Below are 11,454 nucleotides of genomic sequence, written 5' to 3' on the forward strand. Positions count from 1 at the left end.
TCTCTAGTATAAAATAATTAATAAAGTACTAAATTATGTGGTATTGGCCTTTAGTGTTACAAGAATTCTAAGAAAGTAGGTTTCATCAAGGACTTGAGGAGTCAAGAGGGTTTCATTCTGGAAGAGAGAGAGAGAGAGAGAGACAGAGAAAGAGAGAGACGCCAACCTCTGGCCTCTCTTTCTGTTCCTCTAAGGACACTAATTCTATCATGATGTCCATCTAAACTTAATTATCTCGCAATGGTCCCACCTCCAAATACCATCACATTGGGGCTTAGGGGTTTAACATGAATCTGGGATTGAGGGCACAAACATTCAGTCCATATCAGTCTCTAATCTGAGAATTGCATATCAGTGTCCACATGGTATTTTTACATTTTTTAAATTGGAATGTCTTGGAAAAGTCAAGCACTTTTCAGTTTACCACAGTCTTTGCCACTCCCTATTATATTATTCCTTGCTACATACTCAATGATGTTGTCTAACAAGCCTGTGTAGATACTTGAAGTCTTGACTCTTGATTTAAACCATTTATCTTCTCAAAATTTATCAAGATTTCTATATTAATATACTTTTTGATTCTTTTTTATAGGATGGAGAGCCTACTAAGGGGAAGGAATCCCCCACAGTATCAGAGAAGTCCTTGTAAAGAAGTTCGTGCAGCACTTCGGAAGAGGCCTGAAGAGGAGTGTAAGTATTTTAATAGGATTAACTATACTGTAGATAGATTTTGGTGAGTAGCATTGTAAAACTAAAGGGTTAACCTTTAAATAATTTTTAAAAATAGAGGTACTTAATAAGTATTTATTGAACCAAATTGAATTTATTTTTTAAATAAATATTACCATACAGTACATGGATTCAGACCCTAAAAGACCATTGTTAAGATGCTGTACTGATAATTGGGTTTCCAAAGAGATTGGAAAAGGCTGCACAATCCACCACATTTTTCTTAGATAGTCATGTCATGAATATTAATGAGTCTTGAAGTTAAAAATCATTTTGAAATGTGTTTAAAATTAACATCCTCTAGTTTCCTTTGACCACTATGCTTTTTCAACATTTAAAAAAAAACAACAAAACAAAACACCTGAGGACTATGAAAACCACTGCATTAGACTAAAGAATAAATATCTAGTGGTAAATATAAGCCCATTTAACAGAGAAAAATATTTTATTTAATCCCATTTAGGGAAATATTTTGGAAGATAGAAGGTGTGTATCTCACCATAAACTCATTTTATTCTATCTTCATATTATTGCATATTAATGTATATACTTGTCAGGAGAGGTTTAATTTAAATATTTGTAGTCATTAGCATTTTTTGAAATGATTGACGTGTTATTTGCATTTTAAGTTTCTAAAATGACCCTTAGTACTAACTTCATTCATGGTATTTGAATATAATTATTTTCAGGGAAGTAAATCACATTCCATCATGATAACATTTATCTCAATTCTGCCCTTTTCCAGGAACTTACATTTTATAAGGATAGAGCTATTGCAGTGGGTTCATTGGCAGGTACAGTTTAGTAGACTTTTAAGAATACACTGGCATTTTAAATTAGTTTGAAGTACACTATTCCAAGTAAAGACCAAGTACATTAAATCTGGCACATTCATGGCAAGTTGAGTGTTTCTGCTTTGTTCTGTTTTATTATAATGTCAATGGACATCCTAATTTGGTTGGTGTTTATATCATTCAGTGTAATGTTAGTTTTAATTGGTAGATTTAGCTTTAACACTAGAAACAATATCTAATTAAAACTAAAATTTCAAAATGAAGATTGAGTTCATGGGTATCTTAAAACAAAAACTATAAGATGTAGGGTCTTGCATCTTTTATTGGGTACATAAGAAAGCCTTGGGGTTTTTCCTTTATGCTAGTTTATCACAATCAACTTAGTATCTGGTATAGTTCTACAGATTTTCTTTAAAAATTTAGAAGGGATTTTTGTAATTAAGTCTGTATTGATTCTTATAGAGTTACTATTTAACATATACAAAGTAAGTTTTCAAGCCTCTTGTACTGAGTTGGTCTAGGCCAGAGGTTGATCAACTGATCTATTGAATAAATCCAGCCTGATACCTGTTCTATAAATAAAATCTTACTGAAACACAGCCATCTCCTATTTACTTAGGTATTGTGTATGGCTGCTTTTGCACTACAAAGGAAGAGTTCAGTACTTGTGACACAGACTGCCTGGCCCACAAAGTCAAAAATATTTACCTGATTATTTACAGAAAAAGTTTTTTGAAACCTGACATGGGCCAGCCATTCTTAATAGTGTGGTTTCCAGACCAGCAGCAGCATCTGGGAACTTGTTAGAAATGCACATTTTAAGGGCTGCAACCCACATCTACTGAATCAAAACCTCTGAGAGTCCGGTTCGGTAATCTGTGTGTTTTGAAGGGAGCCCGACATGAGATTTGGATGCAAGCTCAAGTTTGAAAACCACTAGCCTTGGTCAAATACCTGGCTGCAGATGATATTAAATCATCATGGATGCAAAAGACTAATGATTATAGAGATATTTCAGAGTTAATATAGGCATATGTCAGAGTTAAGTCTTATTGTTATCAAATATAAGGTACGTAATATAACTGATGCATGTGTTATAACAAGAAAGACCTCATCAATTGGATTGCGGCAGTCATGCCATTTTTGAACTAACACTATAGGAACACTGTGGGTTGACTATGTTATAGAACATGGAATGATATAATGAGAAATGAGAAATTATAAAATATTGTTCTCTTCCAGAGAGGTCTTAAGTATCCCTTGTTAATATAATGAACAGTTCTTGTCCTGTTATAGGACAGGATTGAAGTCCTTAGAAAGAAGCCTTCTTTAAGAATAGAAGCAGCATATCATATTAGAACTAAGACATTAACTTTAGGGTCACACAGTAGACTTTATTCTGTATGTGACACTTAATGTGACAGCTACAGGACTCTCAGTATTTTTTGTCTTTCATCTTTATTGTTGAGATTATTACAGATGTCCCTCTTTTTTTTCCCCATTGCCCCCCTTCACCCAGTTCATGCCCCCTGCCCCAGGACTTCCCCACCCTATTGTCTGTGTCCATAGTTAAGGCATATATGTATATATGATATTTGTTTAATCTTTTCCCAACTCCCCCTCCTCCTTTCCTTCTGAGAATCCTTAGTCTGTTCCATTTCCATGCCTCTGATTCTATTTTATTCACCAATTTATTCTGTTCATTAGATTTCTTATTTTTTTATTTTATTTTTAGATGCAATTTTTGATAGATATGTATTTGTTGCCATTTTTTGGTTCATATTTTTTATCTTTTCCTTTTCTTCCTCTTCTTAAAGAATACCCTTCAGCATTTCATATAATACAGGCTTGGTGGTGATGAACTTTAGCTTTTTCTTGTCTGTGAAGCTCTTTATCTGACCTTCCATTCTAAATAGCTTCATGCACATTAAAAGGGAATTAATTATAGGAAATATTTTAATATTGCTATTTGCTCTTTCTCTATAATTGAAGTGTTAGAGATGAAAGAAAATTAGTAAAATGTATATGAAAATCTCCATCCTGTCAGAGTCTGGGGTGCGCCACGGGACCTAGAGTCAAGTCCCCGCCCACCACCTGCACATGCTTCAAAAACCCAGGAGACCCAGACCTGGCCGGCCCCACCCCCATTGTGTGAGACCCAGACCCAGCCGGCCCCACCCCTGTCAAGCCCCTCTGGGTGGGGAGGTGCAGTCTCAGGTCCCCCATCAAGCCCCACTGGGTAGGGGGTGGGAGGGTGCAGCCTCAGGTCCTCTGGCACTGGGGTGAGGGGGGCATGGCCTGAGGTCCCTCATCAAGCCCTGCCAGGCTGGAGGCACAGCCTGAGATCTTTCGTCCTGTCCAGGCACCATACAGCCTCAGGTCCCTGGTGTTGGTTGTGATGTTACAGCGTCTAGGCTAATTTGCATATTCATCTATTACATAGATAGGTTTTCAATATCTTGCTCTCTCTTTTCTCCTGGCACTCCCATAATTCAGATGTTGGTACACTTGAAGTTGTCCCAGAGACTACTTACACTATCTTCATATATTTGGATTTTTTTTTCTCTTCTGGTTGGGTGTTTTTTGCTTCCTCATATTTCAAATCATTGATTTGATTCTTGGAATCCTCTACTGTACTGTTCAATCCCTGTACATTATTCTTCATTTCAGTCAGTGTATGCTTTATTTCTGACTGGTCCTTTTCCATTATTTTGGCATTCTCACTAAGATCTATGAAAGTCTCACTAAGTCCATTGGAGGTTTCTGGAAGATTCTTGAGTAACCTTATAACCATGATTTTGAACTCTATATCCAGTAGTCTCCTCTCTTCCATTTCTTTCATTTGTGATATGCCTCCCTATCTCTGCATTTTGGCTGCTTCCTTGTGTTTGTTTCTGTGTATTCAGTAAAGCTTCTATGACTCCTTGAGTTGGTATAGTGGCCTTGTGTAATGGCTCAGCCTCCCCAGTCACCTGAACTGGGAGCTTTAGGTGCACCCCTTTGTGGGCTGTGAGTACGGTCTTGTTGTAGTTGAACCTTGATTGCTGTTGATGTCACTGGGAGGAATGGACCTCCAGGCCAATTTGCTGTGGGGACCAGCTGCAACTGCAGTGGGAGAGCTGCTGTGCAAAAGACACCTCTAGGAGCAGTACTTGTTTCTATGGGTCTTTGGTGTTCACTGACTCTGCCCCTGGTATGGTCTGACACTGACCACTGGGTCACTGGCTCTTGGGTCTCCAGGGAGGTACAAAGTCAGCCACTGCCTGGAGCCACCCAGCAGGAGGTACAGAGAGATCTGCAGATTCCTCCTATTTGTATTGGGTTTGGAAGTACCCAGATGAGGCTCAGCTTTGAAACAAGGCAGGCTGGTGCTGGGTCTTGGGCCGTTTATTGATAGGACTGGGGCTCCCTGATCCAGCTGAAGCTTGTTTTACCCTGAGCAAGGACAGGCAATTCATATGCAAAAACCTCTGCACACAGGTTGGGGGGCTGCAATTTGGATGGGGCAGGGTCTCAGGGAATCACCAGGGTGGAACAAACAGAAATGGCTGCCAGGGAGGTCCCAGAACAGGAGCAATGATCCCTGCAAGCACCTCTGTCTCGGAGAAATCCACCCCCGAGTTTCTGACCTGATGCCAGATAATCCAGTTCCTCGTATGTGTCTGTGTTCCCCAGAACCTCATCCTGGTGCTGGAGCTTAGAGGAAGTGAGACCTGGTAAGTTCAGTTCATGCACTGGCCTTTTAAGAGAAATAGCTGGGTCTCCAGCAGCCTCTGTGTCACTGAGCCCCAATCCACACTGGTTTTTATAGCCAATTACAGGAACTTTTTTTCCCAGCTCTGGGACCCTGTGTTGGGCATCTGGTGTCGGGCTGGGACCTCTTGCTCCTCCCGGGTGGTCTACACAGAGGCTATCTCCCTCCCAATTAAAAAGGCAGCCCACATGAATACACGTCCAGCCCCTTCTGCCTCCATGCCTGCTACCAGTGTCAGTGTGCCTTCTTCTTTACCTCTCTAATTGTAGGACTTCCATTCAGCCAGCTTTCAGGCAGTTCTTGATGATGGTTGTCCTGTATTTTAGTTGTAATTTTGTTGTGGTTGTGGGAGGCAGCAAGTACAGGCGTTTACCTATGCTGCCATCTTGGTTCTCTCTTCCGTGGTTTTTTTAAATCTAAGACTCAGTTTACTTATTTGAAAAATGAGAAAAATGATAGACCCTCCCTTATAGGATTGTTTTGAGAATTAGGGAGATATGTATATTAACTACTTAGTATAGAACCTGGGATAGCAAGTTTTTTTTTTTCCTTTCCTCTCTTTCTCTACACTTGTTATTATTGTTATTATTTCAAACTGTATGAGGATAATAAACCATGTTTCTGGTTGCAGAAATTAAAATCCATAGAAATTACTACCATTATTTTTAGAAACAATAATGCATGGAAAGGAGTATAGGTCTTAAACAAATGACATAAAGCTGAAATTCTTAAAGCAGTATTCAATAAAAATGCGTGTTAGATAGTAAATTGCCTCACACAATGGCATAGTTCTTTCCTAGTCATTCTACATATTCAGTACGGAATATAGACAAAGACTTGTTGGTCAACTCCCATGGAAAACTGTCACCTTAAAAATCACTATAGAAATAGAAATGGTAGTGGCTCCCTTTTAGTGAGAGTAAAGGAATAGAATTTAATGCAGACAGAGGGTCCTCCAGATTTAAGAAGAGCCCTCTTGCATTTAGCAATGGTGCACACAGTAAGGTTTTTTACTAAGTGTCATGATTCAAACTGCCTTCTTTCATAATATTTTATGCTCATTTACAATATTTTTAAATCAACACAAGTTCTTAACCAATTATTTCATGTGAATTATATCTAAGTCCAAGTAGGGCTTAGCCTGGTTCCCTGCCTCAGGGATCATACCTGGCTGAAGTCTCCTCAGAAGCTCAACTCAGGAAGAATCACCTTTCAAGCTTACTTAAGCTGTTAGCAGAACTTGTTTCCTTATAGTTTATGACCAGGAGCCTTGCTTTATGCTGACTTCTAGCTGGAGGCCACCTTTAGGTTTTAGAGCCTCCTGCAGTCCTTGCTTACATGTACGTTCTCCACATGACTGCTCACTCCATGGAGCAAGCAAGGAGACTCTCTTCAAGGAGGCCCTGTCCTCTTTTAAAGGATTTTACCTGATTAAGCCAGGCTCACTAAAGATCATTTACTTTTAATTAATTCTCAGTCAACTGATTTGGAACCTTAACTACACCATCATCTTTTCCATATTCTGTTGGCTAAAAGCAAGTCACAGGTCCTGCCAATCCAAGGGAAAAGGATTACATAGGGCTTGATCACTTCGGGGGTAAGGGGGCGATGATCATGGGGCCATCTTAGAATTCTGGCTACCACTTACTAAATCCTTCAGGCATTTTTTTTTCAATGTTCTTCTTAGTTAACTTCTTAACCAAAATTAATACTGTTGATCATTTCTTCTTTTTCGAAATCCTTAATGCTTTGATTACCATAATACAATACTTGCCCTGGTTTTTCTCTGTCTCTCTGGTTATTCTTTTGCATGTGCAACTTTCTCTTTCCAGTCACTATATACTAGAATTTCTGAAAACTGAAGTCTTCTTCTAAATATTCTCTCTCCATAGACAGTTTCATTACACCCACAGTATGTTATTCCTGTAATCAGATGACTCACAAAATAATACCTCCAACCCATGCATCTCTCTATATATACAAATGTCTACTTAACATAGTCCCTTGGATATTTGGCCTATGCCTGAAACTCACCAAGTCCATGATCTTTCCCCCAAAACTGTAGCTTCTTCCAGTGTATTTGGAGTGAGTGTTAGGCGCTCTTAACCATTTCGGTTCAAAGAACATAAATTTGGAAGCCATCTTTCATACCCTTTTCTCCTTTTTCCTCTAACATTCACTATAATTTCAAGGCCTGTAATTCCACCTTCTGAGTATGTTTTGAGGCTATTCACAAATCATCTCCTCTGTGGAGATCAAAGATTCTACCAGATACTCCTCTAAGTGGCCTTCCTATGTATTGTTCTGAACACTTTCTTCTTAAAATGATTCTCTAGTCATTGCTCATTCAAGAAAGACAAAAGTCTTACTTAGTTTATAGGACTTTGCATAGTTTGGCTTTTACCCACCCCTCACTTTCATCTCACACTTTATTCCCTTGCCTTTTGTATTACAACCACATGGGTGTTCTTTTAATTCAGTGATAGGAACATAGAATATATATATATAATGTTATGTGACCAGAGAACAAAAAAAACTATCCTAGAAAAGAACAGTATATGGTTGGAAATCAATAAATGCAGTAATTAGAGAAAATTACAAAGCTGTTAAAACTTTTCAATAATCACAAGAAGATAAGTACTCTAGGAAGTAGCTGCAAAATAAACAATATGGGGAAAAACTAATTTTTTTCAGAAAGAAAAAGGGAGAATTAAAAATGAACATTGATGAGGAAAGGAATTACAAAAAAAACCAAAAAACTAAACATGAAGAGCAGACTTGAAATCTCCACTGGAGTCAATAAAATAACTAACACTGCAAACATTCCAGGAATTGGAGGAGCAAATAGTTGAAGTCCATGAATACAAAGAAAGCATGACCCACAAATAAATATGAAGAGACATAATGACAAAAGAAATAAAATATAAAAATACAACCTAAGAATTATAAACTGTCCTAAGAAAGAAATCAGAGCAAGTTAAAGGGGGAAAAAATAATCAAAGAGATAATTGAATATACTTTTCAAAGTTATGAAAATATCTGACTATATATTGAAATGTCTTATAGTGTACTCTACTTATCAGTTAAATGAGGGCCACACCCAAATACATCCAGACAAACATTTTAGAATTACACTATCTGCTCTTTGAAGAGCAAGGTATCTTTCATTTACCATTATGTCAACAACACACAGCATAGTGCCTGGAGTTAGGAGATGTTTAACAAATATTTCAGAATGAATGAAGAAATCAATTACTTTACTTTAAAAATAAAAGTGCACCAGCTTAAGAATAAGAAAGGGGGGGATGGGGTTGGGGAGAGAAAATACAAAAAAGAGAGAAAGCAAGGAAAGAAAAACAGAGACAAAGAGAGAAAAGGAGAGAGGGAGACAGGGAATGAAACAGATACCATGGTCTCATCTTTCCTGTTCCTCCCTTCAAAATTCAATTAAACACCCTAGAAATTATTCAACAGACCATGATATAACAGCCTCTGAAAGCTTAAAAAATGAAGACAAACTGGCTGAGATTTCCAAACTGGGGGAAAGACAATGTAATGTGTCCCTTGGGTTTTCTTTTCACCTTCCATATATCCCTGGACTGGGTGCCAGAGAAACCTACATCACATTGTCAAAAGACATCATAATCATAATTATCATTACAGTATAAAAAAAAAAACACAAGAAAAACCTGTTCTCTCAATCCACCTGCAGCAGCAGAACAGTGAGGCCCCAGGCCATCCTAGCCCTGCTGTCCCTGGCAGCCAGAACTATCTGGTATTAACGGTGGCAACAGTAAAACCCTGTGTCTTTATACCTTCCATCCAATGGCATAATGAGGCCCAGACTCAGTGGCTTCTGTGCCTTCCCTAAAGGTAACATTAGGGAGCTCAAAAAAGTACCTTCCCTCCCTGGCGGCGGGCACCAGTAGGGTCTGAGCCAAGAGCCCAGCAGTGCCAGAAGAACAAAGCAGACCAGAATAGCATTAGCAGTACAAGGGGTCAGAAATTTTTCCCCTTTGAGTGCCAGTGATGGACTGAATGTGAGCCTGTCTAATGGCATGGCTTCTAACAAGTGAGGTAAGCAGGTGTCTGTTTCTGGAGCCCTAGTAGCCATCACCAGGTGCATTGCTGTCATTCTTATCTTTCTAATATGGAGAATTAACCTCCTCGTGCTCCTGACCCCCAAAAGAGCTGTTGTTAGCTTAGAAATGTGTGCCTTCAGGGACCTAATGAAGATGTGTCTGCTCTTTCAAGAAATTTTCTTTCCTCAACATTGGACTATCCCAGGCAGGCCTTGAGTAGAATTTCTTTTTACTCTATCTTTTTTACAGAATTAGGCACATTATGTTTCTTCTTTTTTAAAATTCAAGTTCTAGTCCAGCCAGCATGGCTCAGTATTTGAACATCAACCTATGAACTAGGAGGTCACAGTTCGATTCTCAGTCAGGGGACATGCCCGGGTTGTGGGCTCGATCCCTGGTGTGGGGCTTGCAGGAGGCAATTGATGAATGATCCTCTGTCTTTATTGATATTTCTATCTCTCTTTTCCTCTCCCTTCCTCTCTAAAATCAATAAAAATCTATTTTTTAATTAAAAAATGCTAATTCTATAAATTTCTAGAATCTTAACAGCAAGGTAATACCTGTACCTTCACCTCTAGTGATTTTAGTATTTTGAAACTCACCTAAGAATTCTTTAAATATATTTGGTGGTGTTCTGCCTTCTGACCATAGATTTGTCCAAATTTTCTAGACACTTGGTATAGTGTCCCCATTCTTCAAGTTATAGTTCCTCACTGCTATTGCACTGAACTCCTGAAACACAGCTTTAAAAGGCCACATCATCAGTAGTTTCTCTGACTCTGTCCTTTCTTGGAGATTCATTCTAGCTTGGGCTCTGAAATTTTGTCTCTGCTTTGGTTGGATTTCTTTAGGTACCAGTCACAATTGTTTGGCTTGGTAATACTGACACATCTCTTGCTTTTCTACTTGCCTCTTTAAAATTAGTCAGAGCTGGGGCTGTTCTTTCCTTTTTCACATATGTTTCTCTTCACCTTGAAGATTCAATTTCTATTTCATATCCCATAAAATATCAAGATTTCTCCTAAGGAAATCTCTCTTTTCCTCCAAAGAAAAGCAGCCAGTTTTCCTTTATTTTATTTTTTTTATTTTTCTACTTCTTCTTTTCTGGTAATAAAATTGTAGCATGCTTCTTTTAACACTACTCCAGTTCATTCTGGAAACCTTACATAAACTCAGTTCTTAAAGGCCAAGTGCTCCAAACAGTCTTTGTTATTTCTTTGCATAGTCTTTAGGTATAAAATAATTTCAATGACTTTGTCACCTTTTTCAATTTCACCTAAGAGAGCGAAGATTCTCTTCATTCTAAGGGCTCTCTATTATTTTTCATTTGTTTATTAATCAAATTCACCACCCTTCTGTGGGCACATCCACAATGCAAGATTCCTGAATTATAAAGCCTGGGACAGTGCTTGTGTGATTATCCAGCCCAAAGCTCAAGATCAGATAGCAGTAATTCAAACACTGTGGCCAGAATCTGCGAAGGTCAGCAGGATCAAGGCAGTGTTGATAAAACAGTCCCATCTGCCCCCAAACAACCACTTGCTTGGGAGTAAATCTTCTGTGAGCCCCCATTAATCCTCAAGTCAAATCCTGCATGACCCACTTACTGAAGCTGAGAGCCCATGGCCATATGCATGGGTCCCATCAGAAACTTCTTCAATCATTACTTGAGTCATCCAAATCTACTTTTTTCCCATTTATATATATTACTGATAAAACTGATATTGGAGGATGTAGCTCAAGTGCACAGCTACCATGGTCTTCCTAAAATTTAATCCATCTCGCCTCACCCTCTGTGGCCTGCTGCTATACAGCTGAGGCCTTGGCGGCCAAATCAAGTGGTCCCAGTCAGGCTCCAGAGCAGCGGTTCTCAACCTGTGGGTCGCGACCCCTTTGGGGGTCGAACGACCCTTTCACAGGGGTCACCTAAGACCATCGGAAAACACATATATAATTACATATTGTTTTTGTGATTGATCACTATGCTTTAATTATGTTCAATTGAAACAATGAAATTGGGGGTCACTACCACATGAAGAACTGTATTAAAGGGTCGCGGCATTAGGAAGGTTGAGAACCACTGCTCTCAAGCCAT

The 11,454-nt window shown here is 38.8% G+C and overlaps 1 protein-coding gene across 1 annotated transcript in view; it reads left to right on the top strand.

Annotated features, from left to right (window-relative positions):
* Positions 1–598: 598 nt before the first annotated feature.
* The window catches only part of LRRC7 (leucine rich repeat containing 7), a 380,912-nt gene continuing 370,056 nt past the window's right edge, over positions 599–11,454 (top strand). Inside the window, exon 1 of the mRNA XM_006754436.1 lies at positions 599–690. The gene's annotated coding sequence lies outside the window, so the exon portion shown is untranslated. The remainder of the gene's footprint in view (positions 691–11,454) is intronic.

Source organism: Myotis davidii, unplaced genomic scaffold (genome assembly GCF_000327345.1).
Source record: "Myotis davidii unplaced genomic scaffold, ASM32734v1 scaffold1193, whole genome shotgun sequence".
Taxonomy (NCBI): Eukaryota; Metazoa; Chordata; class Mammalia; order Chiroptera; family Vespertilionidae; genus Myotis; species Myotis davidii.